Source organism: Pinus tabuliformis, chromosome 3_1 (genome assembly GCF_031772625.1).
Source record: "Pinus tabuliformis cultivar Carrire ecotype Pingquan chromosome 3_1, CPIR1, whole genome shotgun sequence".
Classification (NCBI taxonomy): domain Eukaryota; kingdom Viridiplantae; phylum Streptophyta; class Pinopsida; order Pinales; family Pinaceae; genus Pinus; species Pinus tabuliformis.
In genome coordinates, this window is record NC_142301.1 from 46814847 (window position 1) to 46837965 (window position 23119).

The following is a 23119-nucleotide window of genomic DNA, read 5'->3' on the forward strand; positions in this document are numbered from 1 at the left end:
AGGGAAAATCTCGATGATAGTGATCTCCTTTGAAAATGACACATGGAGATTTAGGCTTTGACAGTGCAGTGTGGATTTTCACTAGATGATGCCTAGTTGCCCCTTGTTGCCTTTGGCTCCTTCTTCTTCTTCTCTTTCTTCTTCTCCTCCTTCTTCTTCTTATTTATTTGACTTTTGGCTTTACCAGCTTCATCAAGCGAAGAGGAAAGAGGAGAGGGAGAATCGGACGAAGTAGAAGGTTGGGGGTAGCTTTGGTATCGTCTAGTTGCTTTCTTGATTGCTCAGGAATCACGGTGTTCTAAATGACAGAGGTTGAGAAGAGCCATACGGGTAGGCCGATTGTCAACCCTAGAAGCGACAATGTGGCCATATGAGGTGCACCAACATCTCCCCAAGAGGAGAAATGACTAGGATTTCCTCCAAGGGGAACTCCTTGGTTGGTGGACTCCATTTTTCTCGACCTAAGACCAACGTAGGAAAGGTGATGTTTATTCCAATTAAAATAAATTTTAGACGCTTTGACAGAACTTGTTTTTTCAATTTTTAAGAGTCGAGAAAAAACAAAAGATGACTCTAGTCGCCTTTGATTTTTAATGAGCTTGAAGTGACAAGTGCTCAGATGGACCTTTTCCTTTAAGGAGTTTGAAAAGGAACGAAAGAGACTACTTTGGAAATCTAGACAGAGGGATTACCAAACCAATCGCAAAACTGCAGAATACTTTTTACAGTACGGCAGCCAATCTTCCCGAATGCTGTGTTTAGTTCATTACGATCGATAGGGCGGTAGACACGGCTTCCTATGGATAAAGGATATAGCCTATTGTGGTCTCCCAATATATACTCGACGATACGTGGGAGCAAAAGTCCCTACTGGCACTTGTCGTCTCAAAGTGGAGGAATCACCCAAAGCAATGAAAACAACCGTTACTAGGCTTTACGACGCTGGAATACGTCTCTAGCCTAGACTTCTAAATGTTGTGCGTTAGGTTCCAAAGCGTTTTTAGATTCATTAAATTTATTTTACAGTTGATCTTGCTTAAGAAATTTTCCTTTCAGGTTCACCGCGTGATGTAGATATACAATGTTGTGTGTGTGGAGCATGATTGTTCAGAGGTCTTTATTTCAGCCGGATGTATACCCCAGGAAGTTTTGTACACCCCTCCACGCGGGGGGAACTTGTCCCCCCCGCGGGGGTCCGGGGGCGCCCATCCCCCCCGGCTGGGGGGTCTGGGGGCCAGCGGTCCCCCGGCAGGGGCTCGGGTGTAGCGCCCCCGAAGCCAAAAATAAATGTAAAATTGCCTTGTAAAAGTATAGTAATTTCTAGTCAATCTGGGCCATTCATTAGGCGGATGATCTGACGGTAGAACTTATGTTTAGTTTAGGGTTTTTTTCCCTAGAAGGCAACCCCTCTATTTGTATTAGGGTATTGTATTTGAGGCTGTGAAATAGATGTGTATTCTGTGAGCGAGAAACAGAGAGGTGAGACTGTGAGAGAAAAGAGAGGATATTACAGCAGATTTGTTGTAGGTTGTGTCTCTTCATTTTGCTGGATAATAGAAAGGAAGGACTGGCTGTTCGGGGTGGACGTAGCCCAATCTGGGTGAACCACGTATATCTGTGTCTCTCTTGTTTTGTGAGTTTTCTGTGTTTATATTTCTGCAATATTTTATGTGTTACATTGCTCCGTAATATATAATTTTCTAACATACAATTCCTAAAATTCAATCTAAGATGATAAACAATCGTTTAATCTTCTTTTTGTAATGAAAATCCTAGCTACTAAAGAAAGAGAGATGATATTCTTTCAGCATAGAGCAGAGAGCACACACTGTATGCACTGTCCTAAATCACACCAACAAACAGTCTAAATGCAAATGCACATGCATGTATTTGTTTTCAGCCTTCTTATGTGTGAATGATAAAATGAAAGCTAAGCGCAAATCTGAATTATTTTTCAAAGCGACATTACTAACAAGCTTCTTTTCAAGACAAAATGAAGACAATGACGACACTTTATGATTTGGAATTGAAAACTTGCTTTCGACACTTGAAAAACTACTAATTCAAATCAAATACAAGAGTAGCAGTGTAATCGACTATCAAGAACAATCAGATTCTCTTCTATGACTGAAAATGACACTTGCGACACTTCCAAATCAAGAAACGACAGTTCAATTACGCTACTACTTTGTAAAAGAGAACTGAAAATGACTCACAATACATAAAAACATTTACAGTTCTTTGCACAATGGAGGCAAAATAATGGCAAGGAAGGGGGTTTCCAGCAGAGGTATACTGATTATAGACAGCAAAACTCCTGAATAGAGCTGAAAAGAGTGAAGAAAAACCAAATCCTGGAGGCAAAATTAGCCTTTTCTGATCAGCGCACCTGTTACACAAGGATTCTAGTATGCATCCCACCTACAGCACACGGGAAGTGTGATGCATACTGATATCCTTGAAGAGAGGGTGTGATGGTACTGTGCGATACTTTTGATCCAGTTCTTGATCATAGTTTGCAGCACAGTTCAGGGATTTAGGCCGAGAAAGTGATAATCAGTAAATAAATCACAGGGGTAGATCTAAGGAGGTTACTAGAGCCACCACAAGGGCAATTAGAGAGTTTGTAAATTGATTGTTCAGTTCATAAAAAAAACCTGGAGATAGACTGAAGCAGCATTGATCTACTTTGCACTTCCATAGCAAATGTAGTTCGAAGGCTAGCTAGCTTGACTTGAGGCTCCATCTGTAATTTTATAAAGCAAACAAATATAGACAAACAAACAATCTATTCACTCCCCAGCGGAGTCGCCATTTTGTTATCGGGAAATCTAGTGTCTATGCAGAGTTGCTAGTCCCACTAAGACTGGTAGCTATCTTAGAAACAAACAAACTAAAACTACTTTCGTTTCCCTTTATGAGAAGTAGATAAGAGGGGAATAAAGGAGACCAACCTCTGTCTTGCACTTGGTTCCTTGCTTGATTCCTCTCCCTTCTGATAGATCTTTGCCACTCACTTCCTTGTCTACCCAGCTTCAAAGAGCACCTGTGGAATCAAAGCAACATAACACTATCAAAGAACAGAGATCTACTATTATAAACAATATAGGACCAGATATATATTGACCACACAAATGCATATATCATTAATCATACAAGAATGTGGAGGAAAACTTGAATAGCTTTATTAATATCAAGAAAAGCAAAGAGGATTACAACCAATTGTTCTGACCCAGCGTCATCCTCTCAGCAAGAAAGCCCTTCTTCACCTCATGAAAAGCTTAGATCACCCAACACTATGATGTTACACCAAGAAACTAGCAGCACTTCCTTACAAGATACAAAATTCCAGCCTCTGGATCTCTGGGATGAGGGATCCATATATAGATGTTTGCAAGGGGGGTGAGTCAGCTTCTAAGATTTGATTAGTGTCCTCCCCCTGATAGTTCTTGATTCCACTTGGAGATTGATGATCTCTTACTCATCCCTGGGCGAATGCAGAGAGGCAAGTGTCACAGGAGAAGTTTCTGGAAGATTCCATGATCTTCCACCTCACAAATTGACTCTGCCATTTGTCCACTCTTGCCCATTGCACCCCATATAAGGACTTTTTAGTATGAATCTCACCTCCCATGTGCATTTAGGTGGGATGCAGTGCACTTTGACCATGGAGCAAGTGAGATGGTCCAGTTTTGACTAGTTCTGAGTAGTTTTTCATGGAGAACTTCTAGGAGATGATGTAATCAGCTGACCTTGTTATTTTAGGGGTTGGAACAAAACTTTTAGGGACTTAGGAGCCCTTGGTTTATGGACATTAATGATTGGGGTTGTAGTGCCCAAAAATGTCTATAACACCCACCATCTTGTTACTAAATGGAGAGAGCTAGCCAAATGCAATCAATTTTTTCCACTAGAGCAAAAGCCTTATCATACTCAACACCATGTATATACTAAAAACCTTTGGCCACAAACCATGCTTTATATTGACTAACTTGGCTATTTTCTACTTTCTTGGTCTAACAAACCCACTTGCAACCGACAAGTTTACGATTGGAAGGTAGAGGAGCTAGCTCCCAAGTATAGTTCTCAATTAGAGAGTTGTATTCCTCATCCAAAGTTGCTTCCCATTCATGATACTTAACTACTTCTGCATAATCCTTTAATCATATGCATTCATCATATAAGCATGCATGGGAATGTATGTCTCGATAGCTAAGAATGATAGTGGAGCTTCCTCAAATTTAGGTCTTGTGGAAGTGGAAGATTCATCTAAAAGATCACTCATGTTGCACCATTGTTGTGTTGAATGTGGTCGAGAATCTTCCAAACTACATGAGGACGTATTATCGTGATGTTCAACAACTAGTGGTACAAAAGGTGTTGTAAGAAAAGTCTCATCTAGATCAAAATTATGATCTAAAGTATCATTTGCATACTCATAAACATGTGGTGAGGGAGACTTTGTAATAGGTTCATCTAGTGGTTCATGAAAAGCATCTTCTTCAAACTTTACACTCCTTTCGATAAAGAGCTCTTCAATGTTGATATCAAGCAATATGCACCCTCTGACCTCATCAGAATATCCAACAAACCTGCACTCCTTTATTTGAGGCTCCAAATCCTTTCCCTTCTCTATAGGAATGCGGTCCCATGCTCAAGATCCGAAAATGCGGAACTATGACTTCAGGTTGCATGCCATTCCAAGGCTCAAAAGGTGTTTTTCTAGTAACATATTTATGAGGATATATATTTTGGATGTATGAAGCACAATTGATAGATTGAACCCACAATTTTGATGGAAGATATCATGCATGCAACATCCAACTAGCCATCTCTTTCAAAGATTTGTTCTTCCTCTTGGCCACCCTGTTTTGCTACAAAGTGTAAGGAACCATATGCTGCAACTGTATGCCTTCTTCATTACAAATATTCTGGATATCTTTGTTGAAATATTCCTTCCCATTATCTTTGTGGAGGATCTTGATGAATTTTCCAGTTTGATTTTCCACATGTGCTTTGAAAATCTTTGGATGCTGAAAAATTTCAGACTTGAGTTTGAGGAAGTAAACCCAAGTGAATCTCGTGTAATAATCTATAAATGAAAATGTATATCTTGCTTTTCTCATTGAAGGTATTGGAAATGGACCCATGAGATCACTGTGTACAAGGTCCAAATGTGATGAGGCTCCCCATGCATGCCCCTTCTCGAACTTGTCTTGTGGATGCTTTCCAAGAGCACATCCATTACAAGCACCCTTTGAAAATTCAATGGCTAGTAGTCCTTTAACCATCCCTTTCCTGCTAGGTTGTTGCATATATCTGAAATTCAAGTGTCCAAAACTCTCATACTAAATGCTACTTTCTTCATTTGCATGTGTAAGTAGCAAAATTGAATCTATGTGAGGGACAAAATCAGAAAAGGTATACAGACAAGATTGATCATTTACCTTGCCATATGAAATCTTTGAGTTGGTTTCCATATCATAAATGCTCATGGAATCTGGGGTAAATTCCAATTTCCTTTCAATTCTTGTGTGTTTCATATGATACACTAAAATAAGATTCACATAAATCCTCAGAATATGCAAGACATTCTCAAAACTTCCATCTTCGAACTACACTCTTCCTTGTCTAGTTGCTTTACTTGCAGAATTTTCTCCCATGAGAATAGGAGGTCCCGAGTTTTCTTGTAGAGAAGAAATAGATTCCTTTGAAGAATCCATATGATGTGAAACTCTTGAATCGATGATCCATTCTTGTGTTTTAGAATGAAGAGCAATGAAAGAATGACCATTACACCTTTTTCTGATGGTTTTTCTTCCATCTTCTTCTTGGCACTTTTTGGAATGTGATGACCAAGATTATTTTGTTGAAGAGTCTTTGCCAATAGATCAATAGTCTTTTGCATGCAAGAGGATTCAAGATGATAGACTCAATCACAATAAGGACACTTGGAGTTTCCTTTCTTTCCCTTCTTACCCTTGGAGCTGGAAGAGTCATATGGAGGTTTTGAATTTCCTCCCTTTCTTGGATTTTGATCTCTTACCTTTCCTTCGCCTTTGGATTATTGATTTGGTTTCAAGTTGGAATTTCCTTTTTCATGCATGGAAAGAGCATGTGAATTCGAAGACTTGAATGAAACCATCTTGATGAGTTTATCCTGTTCATGAATGAGAGACTCAACAAATGCATCAAGTTTGCGAATTTTCCATTTATCTCCAATTACAAGTCTAACTGTATGAAATGTAGAAACAAAAACAACATATCCAGGACCTAATTTAGACAAAATAGAAAGAATCAATTGACTTTCCTATTTGGATTTATTGATTCCATAATCCTATAATTGAAGAAGCAATGATTTCAATTTCGTAAAGAAATCTTGAATGTTCTCAAAGTTGTTTGGATCTAAGGAATTTAGCTCATTTTTGAGAATATGATCATGCATCTCGTCCCGCTTTCCAAATAAATTCTCCAAGGCTGTCCAAACTTGATTCAAAGTTTTGCATGTGTCCACATGGAAATGCATTGTATGAGATATGGTGAACAATAGAAGACCAAAACCCTCATCCATCCTAATGAAGTATTTGGATTTTTCAATGGAAAAATTGGGTTCAACTTCGTATCCATAACTATTTGATACAAGACTTTGCTTCTGAGGTGAAGCAAAATATCTAGCTTCCATTGGAAGTAGTAATCTAGAGTGAGAATAATTTAAGGTGGGAATTCCATTCTTTCACCTTGTCGTTGTAGCAACAATTGCGACAACTATCTAATATTATGATCTGCAAATCAAAAGTGATTTCCAATTCTTTGATCTTCAAACCTATAATAGATTGTTCATGCACCTTCTCCAAGCCCCTACAACTTTGATACCATGTAAAATTATTAAAGCAAAGATAAAGATCTAATTGAAGAATAATTTCATAAACTTGCAAGAATTGAAAAAGAATAATTGAAAAAAAGAATGAATTCAATATCTCAATATTGATGAGAAAATCAATACATAAAAAAGCTAAGTTAAAATTAATTGTATGTAAGCACTAAAGCTAACTAAAAGTAACTAAAATTATGTGTGTTTTATGTTATACTAATATGCACATACACCACATGCAGACAATGAAACTAACTAAAACTACTTAAAGCTAACTAATGCGCATGTACACCTCAAGAGAGTCTACTAAAAATAGAAAAGTCATATAAATGATGTAATTAACTAAAACTATTTAAATCTAACTAATGTGCACCTTCACCCTCAAAGGAGTCTACTACTAATGTGCATGTACACCCTCACCCTCAAGGGAGTCTACTTAAAAAAAGAGAAAGATTATGTAGATGATGTTGGAATGGAGTAACGTCATTTAAGTGCATAAAGTCTCCATCAGCCAAAATATGTACGAGCCTACGTAAGTTATTAGCGTTGGTTGGAAGAACTAATTGGAAGTTGTATGCAAAGGTGCAAATATATCAATGACAATATCAACAATTAACTTTTCGATAAAATCTATTTTTTTCAAAATTTATATATTTAAAATCTATTTTTAATACACAAATAGATTTAGCATATATTTAATGGTTGTTAAAACATTTAAATTGTACAATTATAATTCAAATTTGTTATGAATTTAATCCCCAGCGATATATATATATATATATATATGATAAAACAATTAGATTACCGCTTAACATAAAACAGTTATACTACGGCTTAATTGAATACCAGCTACCTACATTCATGATACCAATCAAAGTAACAGAAACAATAAATTCGTGTACATTAGAGGCGTTTTGTATACGTTAATCATTGCGCCAGCAATAACAATTTGAATGTTAGCTGACAGAGAAAATTACTCAGGTTATCATGCAGAACTTCTGGCTTTCATCTGAAGCTGAAACGGAGGAGCTCTTGCGGTTAACCAGATATATGGCTACTGATTCAACGTTAAACCTTGGACTCTTCATTGCACCAAGCATTCCACTGCATTAAAATTCTTCCATGAGCATTCTGGATAATTCAGTTAATAAAATTATAGACGTATATTATCGTTTGAGCGGAGATCACTTTTGCTCTCATTAAAAAGTAAAATCCGTTCATAAATCCCAGTGTCATCAACACCACAGAATTTCTGAAATTCCTTTGAAATCGTTTTTGGTTGCTCTGCTATCCACATGTGCATAATCGCTGTTCTGCTATGATTTTTTTATGTTGCAGGTTCATAATTACCTGTTATTCTGGTCTCCCTGAGGGATTGTAACAATTAGCCACCTGGTATTCTCGTCTTTTTTTGGTTAGAAAAAAAGAGAGCACATTATTACACACAAATTATTTGATAGTTTTATTGATCACCATAGGTACAAATATACAAGAGATAAATGATTGATTTTCACACATTTAGATTATGATTCCAACAACTTCTAGATTGACCCATAGGGACTCACAATGATAATTACACATGACATGGAAGCATTACTTCCAACCCTCCCTTAATGCTTGCATGGATAACATGAAAAATACATATTACAACAATAAATAAATATATGTATGATTCGTATTCATCAACACCCACATCTAGTCTAGAATCTCGCATACACCACTGTTTCACCACCACCTCACATACACCACTCTTTCCTGTCGGAGATTTTTCTGTTAAAATCCCAAAAACAACATAAACTGAACACAGAGACAATGCTCTGTTTTGCTCAAGGATCTTAGCAAAGGGAAGCTTTTAAAATTATTTCTGAGAATAGAGTATTACACACCCATAAAAGAATTTGTATTCATTAAAATAAAATTATTGTTACAAAATTCATCCTTTTCACTCAGAGGGATTCACCAAAAGGAAAACACAGTGCTACTCTATTCATTCCTTTCCCATTACATTAAGTATACTACGCTGCTGCGTATTACTAACATTCATTCACTTGCGTTGTTGCGCTTCTACCTTCACTCACTCTCAACCTCTCAACAGACTACCACGCCACACCAACTACTTTCAAAATCTGAATGATTTTTTTTAATGAACAAAAATGGGGTCCCATGCTATGAACTGCTCGAGGTTGTCCTTCTCGTCCTTGACTGAGCTGAACTTTAACTGTGGTAGCTGAAAATTCAATGTCTTCCTTCTCGCCCATACTTTGAATTGAAGGCTTCTGCCTACTGCGTTGTACTGCTCCCTGCTTGCTTTAACAGCTTCGCGCTATTGAACAATCCTGCCCATATTGCCATCAAAGATCAATGCATGCAAAAAAATTTCTATCGGGTCCGCTTTTCGGGTCACATTGCATATCGCAGTCGGTCGATCCTCTATTTCTCCTTATACTAGAAAATATATGAGAAACACTGTAAAACACAAAAATTGGCTTTGGGCGGATTTCAACCATTATATTATTTGGCTTTGGAAACCCATCGGGTCCAGGTTTCATCACTGTCGGCACTCATATATGTAAATGCCATGCACCATTGGTTTCCCCAATTGCGATATGCCAATCGCGATCTGGGCCGATGCCTCCGATCCTTTGCTTTCCCTTATATTTCGTTATATAACGAAAATGCGTAGAATACATTGAAAAATGACTTAAGCGTGGACTTGAAAATTAAAAAAAACCATTTATAATGCTATCGGGTCCAACCCATCGGGTCGGATGCATGTCGTATGTAAAGGCCCTATCCCTTTGGCTGTTCCGATAACGACATTGCGATGCGATCCCGACCATTGATCCTGATGCATGATCGACAGTTCTGATCGAATCGCTATATCGCATCGCTATGCCATCGCCGATAGCTCCGATGCTCCGATGCTCCAACCCGTCGATACACCGATTCGCCGATACAATATATTATAACATACGCCTGAAAAAAATTAAAACACGGGAAAAAGGGTCGTTGCGGAACTGAAATAATATGAAACAAAATGTTAAACGCCCATTAGGTCCGGCTCATCGGATCACGACTATATATATGTGCAAAGGCTCTGCCACATTATGAACGCCGATAGTGATACGCCGATGCGATATCAGCGATCGCTCATCGCAACATATAAATGCCTCTTTGTAAGTCCACTACGACTTCACCGATGCGATATCGGCGATCGCTCGTTGGCGATGTTTCCATGTTGCTACACGGCTCAACTGTTGCGCAGTTGAAATTACATTTTCAACACTCCCCTTTAATTTCAACTGCTGGGCATTCAATCATACCCAAACATTTCCTCAAAAATTCAAAGCTTTTCTGATCCAATGGCTTTGTCAAAATGTCTGCTACCTATTCCTGAGTCCTACAATGTTGTAAAGTGATTTCTCCATTGCTTACCAATTAATGAATTGAGGCTTCTGTGATCCATAATAGTTGTAAGCAGAACTTCGGCGAAAATCACATGAGGAAAGATCTTTGTCGACGCATTTCGAACCAACCAGCGTGGTTCATCGTCAGGACAAGTTGAAGAAACAAATCCAGCTTAGCATGTTAAATAGTAAGCTGGATCTGTTTCTTCAACTTGTCCTGATGATGAACCACACTGGTTGGTTCGAAACGTGTCGACAAAGGTCTTTCCTCATGTGCTTACCAATTCTCTGATATAGTGGAACCTGGTGTCAATGTGTTTCGTTCTCTTATGAAACATTGAATTCTTTGATAATGCAATAGCTGAGCTATTGTCACAAAAAATTATTGTTGCTTTTGCCTGTTCTTGGCCTAAGCTCCTTAACATTCTTCTCATCCACACTGCTTGACATGCTGCTACTGTAGAAGCCACATATTCTGCCTCTGTTGTAGACAACGCCACGATAGGCTGTTTCTTAGAAGCCCATGAAATGGCTCCTGAACCCATGTGAAAAACATAACCGGAAGTGTTTTTCCAATCATCTCCACTTCCAGCCCAATCACTATCAGTGTATCCAACTAAATCTGAACATTCTAAGACTGTATATAAAATGCCAAACCTTTTAGTACCTTTGACATACCTCAGAATTGTTTTTTCTGCCTCCCAATGTGCTTCTTTTGGCCTCTCCATGAATCTGGAAATCAAACTAACAGCAAACATTATGTCGGGCCTAGTTGCAGTTAAATACATAAGGCTGCCAACTATGCTCTTATACAAGCTAGGATCAAAATCCTTGCTGCTGTCCTCTTTGCTGAGTTTTAATCCTATTACTGTGGGAGTGATTGCTGCCTTGCACTCTTGCATATTAAATCTGCCCAACACTTCATTTACATATCTTGCTTGAGAGATAAAAATTCCATTTCCATTTTGATCTACTTCTATTCCTAAGAAGTATCTCAGCAAACCCATGTCAGTCATTTCAAATTCTTCTTTCATGACTGATTTAAAATTTTCAATGAGGTAGTCATCATTACCTATAAAAATTACATCATCAACATACAACACTACAATTAACATCTTACCATCCTTTTCTTTGATGTAGACTTTGGGTTCTCCCTCACATTTGTCAAATTCATTTTCCAGTAGATAGGAATCTATTCTACTGTACCACGCTCTTGGTGCTTGCTTCAGCCCATAAAGAGCTTTCTTCAATCCGCACACTTTGTGCTCTTAGCCTTTTTTCTCATAACCTAGAGGTTGTTCAATGTAAACCTCCTCCTTTAACACTCCATTTAGGAATGCCGACTTCACATCCATTTGGTAAACTTTCCATTTGTTTTGTGCTGCTATAGACAACACTGCTCTCATGGTTTCCGTTCTTGCAACCGGTGTGAAAATTTCCTCATAGTCTCTCCCATACTGCTGCTTGTATCCTTTGACAACCAGCCTTGCCTTGTGTCTTTCAATTTTGCCTTCAGCATTGCTCTTGGTCTTATAGACCCATTTGACTCCAATGACTTCTTTACCTTTTGGTAGCTCAACCAAATCCCATGTCTTTTTTCTTTCTATGGCATTCATCTCCTCATCCATAGTTTCTATCCATTTCTTATCTTTAATAGCATCTTCGAAATGAATAGGGTCATCAACATGACAATACAAAGCAAACAAGGAATTCATTCCTTCATCATAAATGTCACTTAAATTTCTGAATTTCTTACCTCTTTCATTTGGTGTGCAAGTGCTTGAAGATGCACTTGAATTTCCTCCTTGTGGAGTGCTTGGAGAAGCACTCTCATTTCTCCTCAAGGGTGTCTCTTGCTGTCCTTGTGTTAGCACTGCTGTTTGGGGATGTATTTCAACCATCTCCTCATCATCTTCATCATGAGACAAACCGTTTTTAACATTCACTGTTTTCTCTATGCTTCCATCCCAAGCTTCCTCCTCAATGAATTGAACATCTCTGCTCACAAAAAACTTCTTGGTGGATGGGATATACAACCTATAAGCTTTGGATTCCTCACTGTATCCAATGAAAATACATTTCTCCCCTTTTCTGTCCAACTTCCTCCTTAGTTGATTTGGAATGTGTGCATAGGCCACACATCCAAAAACTTTCATGTGGGTAACTCCTTGCTTTCTCCCACTCCATGCTTCTTCAGGTACTCTGTTCATCACAACTTTTGTAGGACACCTATTCAAGATATATACTGCATAGTTTACAGCTTCAACCCAATAATCATTTGGCAAATGCTTTGCCTTCAACATGCTCCTCGCCATATCCATGATGGTCCTGTTCTTCCTTTCGACAACTCCATTTTGTTGCGGAGTGTATCTTGCTGTAAACTGTTTGTGTATTCCATTTTCTCTACGAAACCGTAGGAATTCCTGGAGATATACTCACCTCCTCTTTCAGTTCTCAAAACTTTGATGTGCAGCCCACTTTGATTTTCCACAAGTGCTTTGAAATTTCGGAATTTTTCAAACACTTCACTTTTGTTTTTCAAGAAATAAACCCAAGTCTTTCTTGTAAAATCATCAATAAATGTTGGAAAATATTGGCTGCTAGCTAAAGATGGATTTTGCATCGGTCCACATAAATCTGAGTGGACAATTTCTAAGGGTGCTTTTGCCCTTATGCTTTTCCCTGATGGAAAACTTTCTCTGTGTTGTTTCCCCAATATGCAACCTTCACAAAGGTTGTCCGGTTTCTCTATCAATGGTAATCCTCTTACCATTCCTTTTCTTCTCAACAAGTTAAGACCTCCAAAGTTGAGATGTCCAAATATCAAGTGCCACAACTAATTTTCATCCTTTGGTACGCTTTGGAAAGCCTCTTGGGAAATTGCTGCAATTTCTTCTTTCTTTTTCAGATCTACCCTTATTCTGAGAGGGAACATTCTGTTCCTCGTCATCTTCACTTCAGCAATGCATCATTTGCTGGGTACTCTATCCATGATGGTGCATACATCATTCTCAAAGAAAACATTGTAACCCTTTTGAACAAGCTGTCCAATACTTAAGAGGTTACATCTCATTCCAGGAACATAATAGACATCTGCTATGGTTTTCTTTTCACCTTTCTTTGTAAATATTTTAACTTCTACTTTACCCATAACAGAAATTTTGCTATCAGTCCCAAGTGTGACTTGTGACTTTACTCTTTGATCTAAAGCAGAAAACAGGGCTATGTTTCCTGTCATATAGTTACTACAACCGGAATCTAGAAACCATATGTCTTCACTATTTGTTTCAGCCATGTTACAAGCTAACATCACATTATCTTGGCTGATATTTTCTCTAGTGATATTTGCATTAGATCTATTGCTCATATCATGCTGCTTCTTCCTACATTCATTGGCATAATGCCCATATTTTTTACAGTAATAACATTGGACATTGGATTTTTCATACCTTTGTCCTTGAGCATGATGTTGTCCTCTTTGTTGGTTGCTGCCTTGGCCTTGGTTCTGATTTGGGTTTCTTCCTCTTCCTTGAGCATTTGCTGGATTGTACTTTCCACCTCTGTTTTGGCTTCTGCCTCTTTCTCTCTTGTTTCCTCTGCCTTGACCTCTTCCTCTTCCAAAGGACATTTGGGTCTTGAAGGCTTGCTCTAGAGATGATTTTTCATTCCTACTCAACCTCTGCTCATGTGTTACCAGTGATGCATGAAGTTCATCAACTAAAAAATTTGAGAGATCCTTTGTCTCTTCTATGGTGGTGACAATCACATGGAACCTTGAGGGTAAGACTCTCAATATTTTCTCCACAATCCTCCTTTCTTCAAGAATCTCTCCATGAGTCCTTATCTGTGTGACCAGACCAATTACATGTGTGAAGAATGAGTCAATATTGTCTGACTCTTTCATGCACAGATTCTCAAAATCTTTCCTCAGCAACTGTAGTTTTGTTGTCTTCACTTTCTCCATGCCTTGATAGGCTGTCTTGAGAGTTTTCCATGCTTCTTTGGATGTCTTTGCTGCTGCTATCCTTGGAAACACACTCTGGTCCACTGCTTGATACAAAAATACAAGGGCTTTTGAATCCTTCTTCTTGTAGCTCTTCAACAGATCTTTCTCTGCCTGAGTTAAATTATTAAACTCATTTTCATCTGCTGGTTCTTTAAAACCATCTTCAACTATTTCCCATAAATCTTGTGAGGCAAACAGGGCTCTCATGGTTATTGCCTAGTAGTCATAGTTTTTCCTATTAAACAGTGGGAGCTGGGTATTAAACATACCCATGCTAGTGCTTGTGCTGGCCATTCCTTGCATTCTTGACTTGATTCTTTTGCCGAGTCTTCACACTGTTGGAGAAGTTGCTTCAGCAAGAAACCTTCCTTCAGCTTCTTTGACACCTTCAAAGAGCCTGAACCAGCTCTGATACCACTGTCGGGGATTTTTCTGTTAAAATCCCAAAAACAACATAAACTGAACACAGAGACAATGCTCTGTTTTGCTCCAGGATCTTAGCACAGGGAAGCTTTTAAAATTATTTCTGAGAACAGAGTATTACACACCCATAAAAGGATTTGTATTCATTAAAATAAAATTACTGATACAAAATTCATCCTCTTTCACTCAGAGGGATTCACCAAAAGGAAAACACAGTGCTACTCTATTCATTCCTTTCCCATTACATTCAGTATACTGCGCTGCTACGTATTACTAACATTCATTCCCTTGCGCTGTTGTGCTTCTACCTTCACTCACTCTCAACCTCTCAACAGAATACCACGCCACACCAACTACTTTCAAAATCTGAAGGATTTTTTTTAATGAACAAAAATGGAGTCCCATGCTATGAACTGCTCGAGGCTGTCCTTCTCGTCCTTGACTGAGTTGAACTTTAATTGCGGTAGCTGAAAATTCAATGTCTTCCTTCTCGGCCATACTTTGAATTGAAGGCTTCTGCCTACTACGTTGTACTGCTCCCTGCTTGCTTTAACAGCTTCGCACCATTGAACAATCTTGCCCATCTTGCCATCAAAGATCAATGCATGCAAAAACTTTTCTATCGGGTCCGCTTTTCGGGTCACATTGCATATGGCAGTCGGCCGATCCTCTGTTTCTCCTTATACTAGAAAATATATGAGAAACACTGTAAAACACAAAAATTGGCTTTGGGCAGATTTCAACCATTATACTATTTGGCTTTGGAAACCCATCGGGTCCGGGTTTCATCGCTGTCAGCACTCATATATGTAAATGCCATGCACCATTGGTTTCCCCGATTCCGATATGCCGATCGTGATCTGGGCCGATGCCTCCAATCCTTTGCTTTCCCTTATATTTCGTTATATAACGAAAATGCATAGAATACATTGAAAAATGACTTAAGCGCGAACCTGAAAATTTATCAAAAACCATTTATAATGCTATCGGGTCCAACCCATCGGGTCGGATGCATGTCGTATGTAAAGGCCCTGTCCCTTTGGCTGTCCCGATAGCGACATTGTGATGCGATCCCGGCCATTGATCCTGATGCACGATCGACGGTTCTGATCGAATCGCTATATCACATCACTATGCCACCGCTGATAGCTCCGATGCTCCAACCCGCTGATATGCCGATTCGCCGATACAATATATTATAACATATGCCTAAAAAACATTAAAACACAAGAAAAAGGGTCGCTGCGGAACTGAAATAATATGAAACAAAATGTTAAACACCCATCGGGTCCGGCTCATCAGATCACGACTATATATATATATATATATATATATATATATATATATATATATATATATATATATCTATATATATATATATCTGTGTGTGTGTATAAAGGCTCTGCCACATTGTGAACGCCGATAGTGATACGCCAATGCGATATCGGGGATCGCTCATCGCAACATATAAATTCCTCTTTGTAAGTCCTCCATTGCAACTTCGCCGATGCAATATCGGCGATCGCTCGTCGGTGATGTTTCCATGTTGCTGCACGGCTCAACTGTTGCGCAGTTGAAATTACATTTTCAACATTTCACCACCACATCTTCGAACTGTTACTTGACCTCCATTTAAAACGTAAGCGCCTCTCAGCATCATTGATGAAATTTGCAAGATCAACAATATTGACAACTCGGCTCGTCAGGCTTCCGCCATAAGAGTCATCAAGTAATAAAGAATCCTATGGACCAACCATAGTCTGTCTGATATTTCTCTTTCGAGTATCCATTAGTTGATAGGATGGATGTCTAGATACTGTATAGATACTAAATGTGCTCAAGAGTTGATCAAACAACTTGACCTTAAACAAGAATTGATGTTTCAGACAACGGGGCTTCTAGTTTAAGAACCACCAACCCTTTTTATAACCAAAATTACTAACACACAAGAATTGATGTTTGAGACACTGTGCCTTCTAGTTTAAAAACCACCAACTCTTTTAATAAAAACACAAACACCAACACATGTAGCACACTCTTCTTTTCTTTTCTTTTTAATAATATATATGGCTACACAGACCATCTTAAAAACAAATCTTGGCCCATAACTCGCCCACCGATTGAAGATTTACAATCAGAAATACTTGCTTCACAAGACTTAGAAATAATCGTTTTCCCACATTCCATTATATTTTGGTCCATGTGAAAATGAGTCAAAGATCTCTCATAAACACGCATCCAATGCTGCAAACTTGATTTCTTGAACTTCTCCCATTCGGTAAACATTTCGTTTGCATTTACAACCCTTATTCGAGGCATTATACATATGCTGAAAAAGGATCCGATCCACCCTATTTTCCAGATCTAAAATTCGGGGCTCCTCAAACTTGTTAGTGCAGCAAGGGAATTTTCTACAGCAACAACCAGACCAAAAATAAAAAGTTTGATCCAAAGAAATAGATGCTCATCCACCTGGCGTTCAATTCTCGCAATGATGGCCTCAACATTCTCTGCCTCCACAACTCACGAGGCCAATCCCCATCACTACGATGCGTTCCCAACTCGTTGGCAGCAGCAGTGATTAAGCACCTGCAGTGGATTTCTCACGTTTGGGGTTCCACAACATTGCCATCTCACACTCAGTTGTTTCATCTCTGATGGATCAGGCCATAAATAGGGATACTCAAAATCGGCACACCACAGCCCGGTTGGCTCTTCAACAAATCCTCGACTCGACCCAGTATTTATTACCGATGCAGTTGATTCTTTTTCAAATCTTGCGTATCAGTGTGAATATAATCAACAACGGTGGCCAATCAAATCTCAAATCCAGATCTAAGATGCCACACCCAACACGTGTTGACAGGGACAAAGCTCTAAAATCCAACCTCAATTTAACTAGAAATAGAACGACTGCAGATTGACTATGCTTCAGTGAGTGTCCCTCTGATCTTTCCTTCAAAATTCTGTGGCACCAACAAGCTCCACTACTTTCAGGCTCATGATAGCAGGAAATGCAGTGCTCGAATCTTGTAAGCATCACAGTCGTAGGCGATTTGTTGTATATGAATCTAATCAACAAGCGAACATACAGATCTATAAAAACAAAATTTACTATGGCACAAACACTAAAGGCAACGAGATATCCTACCCTAATCAATTTACCGAGGTATAAAATTCAAGGCTCTCTCATCTTCCTGGCCGGCTCTCTCATCTTCCTGGCCCTCGCTTGAGGGAATCAAGCCAATACCTCCTTTGATACCATGTTAGAAAAATAGAGAGCACATTATGACACACACAAATCACATGATACTTTTATTAATCACCACGTACAAATATATAAGACACAAATTACTGACTTGGACACATGTAGATTATGATTCCAACTCATAACATAGGAACTAACAACTTCTAGATTAGCACCTAGAGACTTACAATAACAACTACACATGACATGGAAGCATTACTTCCAACATCTTTGAGGGTTTTTAATAATTAGCTAAAACAACTTGTAAATGGTGCACATGCTCCAATGACGTAATGGTTTCTTAGGCACTGTGATCTTATACCCTCGTGGAAACATGAAGATGATTAAAGAAATTGCCTTTGTATTTCATTGTTTTGTTATGATATTAGGATAATTACATAATAATAGTAAATGTGTATATGAATTAATTTATAATATATTTCATATTTATAAATAATTAAATTATAATTTTATTTTAAATTGATTATGGAAATTTATTTTATTGCATTATGGAGATTCATTCGACTTTATTATAGGGATTTTTAATTTGTAAATAGGTTTTGTTACAATACAATGAGTGAAATCCACAACTTATAAAAACCACACATTTCAAAAACCCATGATTCATTTCATATGAATTTGTTTATATGACATTTTTTAATTAATTAATTTTATTAAAATGACAAAAATGGCAACTACTTTTAAGATAAATTCCAAATTTTGATTTATAACTATTAATATGAATATTTTGTAGAGATTAAATCACTGCCATTCAGCTAATAATTATCCATAATTAAATCAAAATTCTAAAAATTCTATTCCAAAATAAACACACCTACTCACATAATTATAATATTGAAATTAAAAAAAAGATAAACATTTTATATAATCCATATATACTTAAAAGTGTTCAATACTACCAGGAAAAGCATCCAAGGTGTTTTTTAGTTTGTACCATTTAATTTACTTTTCTCTTCTAAATTTTAGTGACTCCTCTTAGTCTTCTACCCTTTAATAAAAAATAGATCTTACCTTTTCCTTTCTAATCTTAAAGATATGATAATCCATTTACCTTTATTTTCTAACTATCTTTGTTTATTTAGACTTTTCTCGTAGTGGAGTCATTTTTCTTTTTTTTTAAATGAAAAGGGTTAATGGTCAATTTGTGATCAAAGATCTAAATTAGGGAAACCCTATAAGTTTATGACCAATAGCGAGAACATAATGGCTTTAATAGGAATGTGGCCAAAGTTCAGACAAAAATGAGACTCTAATACCAAATGTGACAACCAACCCTAGACCATGAATAGAATCACCAAAAGAATTGAATACAAAGTAATCCATTTATTATAAAATGTATTATATTAAATAAATGTGTGAAACAATTATATGATGTAATACAATTAGGACTTATCTATATACCTCAGTGGAATTCTCATTTATGAATAATCATGTTTTTTTAGACATGTCATTTCATAATACTAATTATTATTTAATTATATTATTTTATATATTTATATTCATAACATCTCACTCATGGGACCTTATTGTGTTGTTCTAAACTCAAAGACTTTTCCAAGACTGCAAGAAATACATCAAACGTAATTTTCATGCAAAAGTCATTCTACCTAGAAAATAAAATTCTTATTTGACCACCATGGTTCAAGAGGAGACCATGTTAGCCCACATTACTCATGTAAAAGGGGCTAGCCACATGAAGACTATGAAGAAGACTCTATAATGATCAAATTTGTAACTTTATTTAAGATTTGAGGATTCACACTTAACCTTAACTAGTTATTGGGTTGTGTTATAACCAAGCCACTAGGAGTAAAACATGTTCCATTCATTTTGTTTGTATCTTGTTCCATAGTAGAGGAAACCAACAAATGGGGTTTGGTGTCTACATAGGCTAGCAGGCTACATGCCTCAAGTAACTCCACATAGAGTTCCTTCTGTTTTCTACTTGCATTATTTCCATTCCAAGAAAAAGAGAATAGATTGGCCTCACCTTTTATCTAGGTTTTCTCCTATAAGGGTTTCTAAAAGCATATCTTGTGCTCACTGTTTATTTCCTTGAGATATGTTTGTGTAGGTTTAGAAGGGACTTTTATTCATTGTAATACGAGTCTAATTCAACCATAGGCCATCCTATTTAAAGCATGATTAGGATTCTTATATGATATTATGTAGTCATAAGATCCATTGTTCCATAGATTCTATCTTAATGCATAGGTCTTCCCGCTGCAATGGATCTTTTTTTTCATCTATTTTGGAATCAAATTCCTTAGTTTTGATTGGATATTTCAAAGAAACTTAGTTTTCTTTGGCACTTTTTGGACAAATTATTTTCTTTTTTTGGGTACTCGATTGGTTTGCAACTCCTATTACCATCCTCAATTTGATGGAAAAATTGAGTTTGTTAGGAAATTTCTAGAATGCTAACTTCATTACTTTTCATATAATAAACTTAAATAATGAGTCAAGTTGTTGTCCTTGGAAAAATGGTGTTACAACACATCCTTACATACTTCATAAAAATATCCAAATTATGGCATTTTATGGATATAATATTTCATCCATCGCATCACCCTTGAGCGGGAAATGAATGCTAAAGTAATGGATTACCACGTAGAGAACCAACATGAGGTTCTGTTGTGGCCACCAACAACCCCCCTCTTTGTTCGGTATTAGCAATAACACCAAGCAAATGGGGACCCTTAATAAAAATCCAAAAAACATTTTATGAAAATTTTTGTATTTAACTCCCTAAAACTGTATCGCATCGCGAGAAGAGAATGAAACGTTTTCCTATGAGCATAATAAGCTGCGAAGAAGTGACGCGAAATTCATCGCATCGCATACATTATGAAGCGCTCTTAAATGAAAAAACTTAAGGAATCTCCGATGGCCGATATGCGACATCGCATATTGCAACATCGCGTAAGCAGCACACAATGATTGAATGACTAAGTGCGATTTGCGATCTGCGATCTGCGATGCTGCGATCTGCGATGCTGTGATCTGCGATGCTGCGATCTGCGATGAATGCGATCTGCGATAAATGTGATCATGAATTTCTGCGATGACACATCTTGACGACGTGATCTGCGATGCCGCGATGCGAGTCGCAAAAATCACCCATCGCAAAATTTCCTCGGCGCAGTATTCAAGGAAAGCTGTCTGTAGACAAAAATTGGGCGCGCACCTTAAAAGAAATTAATGATTGTACGCCAAAGTATTCAAGAAGGAAAGTTTTGTGTTTTTCGAAGAGTCAGTTTGTTATGGGTGTCATGATTATGCATTCATTAGAGCTTAAAGCTTTCATGTCAATGTTTATTATCATTACTCTTTTCCTTTCCATAAACTGTAAGACAGGAAATAACATAAAGCAATGTGCAGGAAACATCTAAGGAAAAGGGGAAAGCGCCAATGCTCGGAGAACAGAGAAGAGATGCCTTCACAAACGGATGCTGCATGCAACAGGACCACAGAGTCCAGAGTATCACTCAACAGATGTTGATGTCAATAAGCCATCCAAAACTCAGAGTCAAAGGCGCACAAAAGCAACATGATTACAAAAGATCCTGAAGCTTATGCCCGGTAAAGCAAAAAGAAAAAAGGCGCTAAAGAAGGAAAATGCACCATAAAAGCTCGGAACAAAGAACGGAGGTAGTTTTCAATGCAGAAAATTGTTCAGAGAGAAAAGTCCCTAACTTACTCAGTCATTCGCAAGGCCAGAAACCGAAATAGCAAAAGCAGAATCAGTTTGAGAGAAATTTGGGTTATTACCAAGTATACACGCAGTGAATACACCTAGCCAGAGGAAGACTCTCGAAAATATCTTCTAGTTTACCAGAAAGTGGTGCCAGCGCTTGTTATTTTTATTTTCGTAGCTCAAACAAAAGCAGAAGACGACCAGCCGACTCTTCCCAGGCGAATGTTGCATGCTTGCAGCACTAAGGAGCAAATACAGAAATGGTTAGGAATTAGATTCAATTTTTAGAAATAGTTTTGCTTTAGCAGAAGGGCGGTCATTTAAAACCGTATCCTAAATTTATGTAATTAAGTTAATTAGTTAGCAATATTTAAACCCTTCTCAGGCATTTGGAGAAGGGTCCAGAAATTTGTCAAAAAACTTGTCCTCAGAACATGCACTTTTGCACCCTCGGAGGGGGTTTTTGATGAATGGTTGGATCGAGATTTATTAATGTTTGCATTTTAATGTCTGCTACTGATGTTGCACTTTTGTACTCTTAGTAGATGTTAGAACAAGTAGAGATAAATCGTTTTTGCTTGAAGCTTATGGGTAGGATTAGTCATAAATGGTACTTTTATCTCTTGGCCATTTCTGCTTATATTCTTAAAGTGATACACAGTTTTTAGTTGTTTATATGTTACTGCATGAATGTGTGAGTTACCATTTGGCACTTTTGTACGGTGGAGCCATTTATTTATGTTTGATATCTGAATAACTTATTATGCGATATGATGTTCACAACTGTTTTGCCTAACTTTTTATGCAAAGTGGTTTATCTTAATTGATTTCTATTCTTATGATAGCTGAATGATCTTTATTACCAGTTATTGTTTGAAATCTCTTTAGATCACATAATAGAAGAAATACACCCCGGGTTAGCATAGATTAGATGTGTTGTTTCTCATTAGATTACAATAGCATAGAGTTAGTTTAGAAGTTTGAATTAAATTAGCTTTAAGTACTCTTAGATCAGCATCATCCAACTCTACACACACACACACCCTTAGATTGGGAAACTGGTCCCATTATCCCCAGTCGGACCCGCTATACCAAATGGATAAGGAGCTGCCAACCAAGGTCCGGACCGGGTGGGTATCCCCCTTGTTGTCGACCCGATTTTCGGGGCTTCAACATATTTGGTGCTAGAAGGAGGGCCCGAACTATGAATGGCACCTAAATCAAAATCTAAATACCATTCTGAGAGTAAATCGCCCTCATCAACTCCCCCGACTTCCCCAGTACGTCTAAATCCAGAGTCAGAAGTCGCTCGTGTATTAACCGCTGCTACATACCCTAATATTTCAGACCAATCTACCATTGAACCCCCTGAAGTTCAAACTCTGATTCGCAAACTCCAGGGATTTTCAATTTTTACACAGAGGTTTGATAAATCTCAAAGCAGCAT

The 23119-nt window shown here is 37.8% G+C and overlaps 1 protein-coding gene across 3 annotated transcripts in view; it reads right to left on the reverse strand.

Annotated features, from left to right (window-relative positions):
- LOC149185697 (putative transcription factor bHLH041) overlaps positions 1-23119 on the reverse strand; it is a 182074-nt gene that overhangs the window by 91883 nt on the left and 67072 nt on the right. The window lies entirely within an intron of this gene.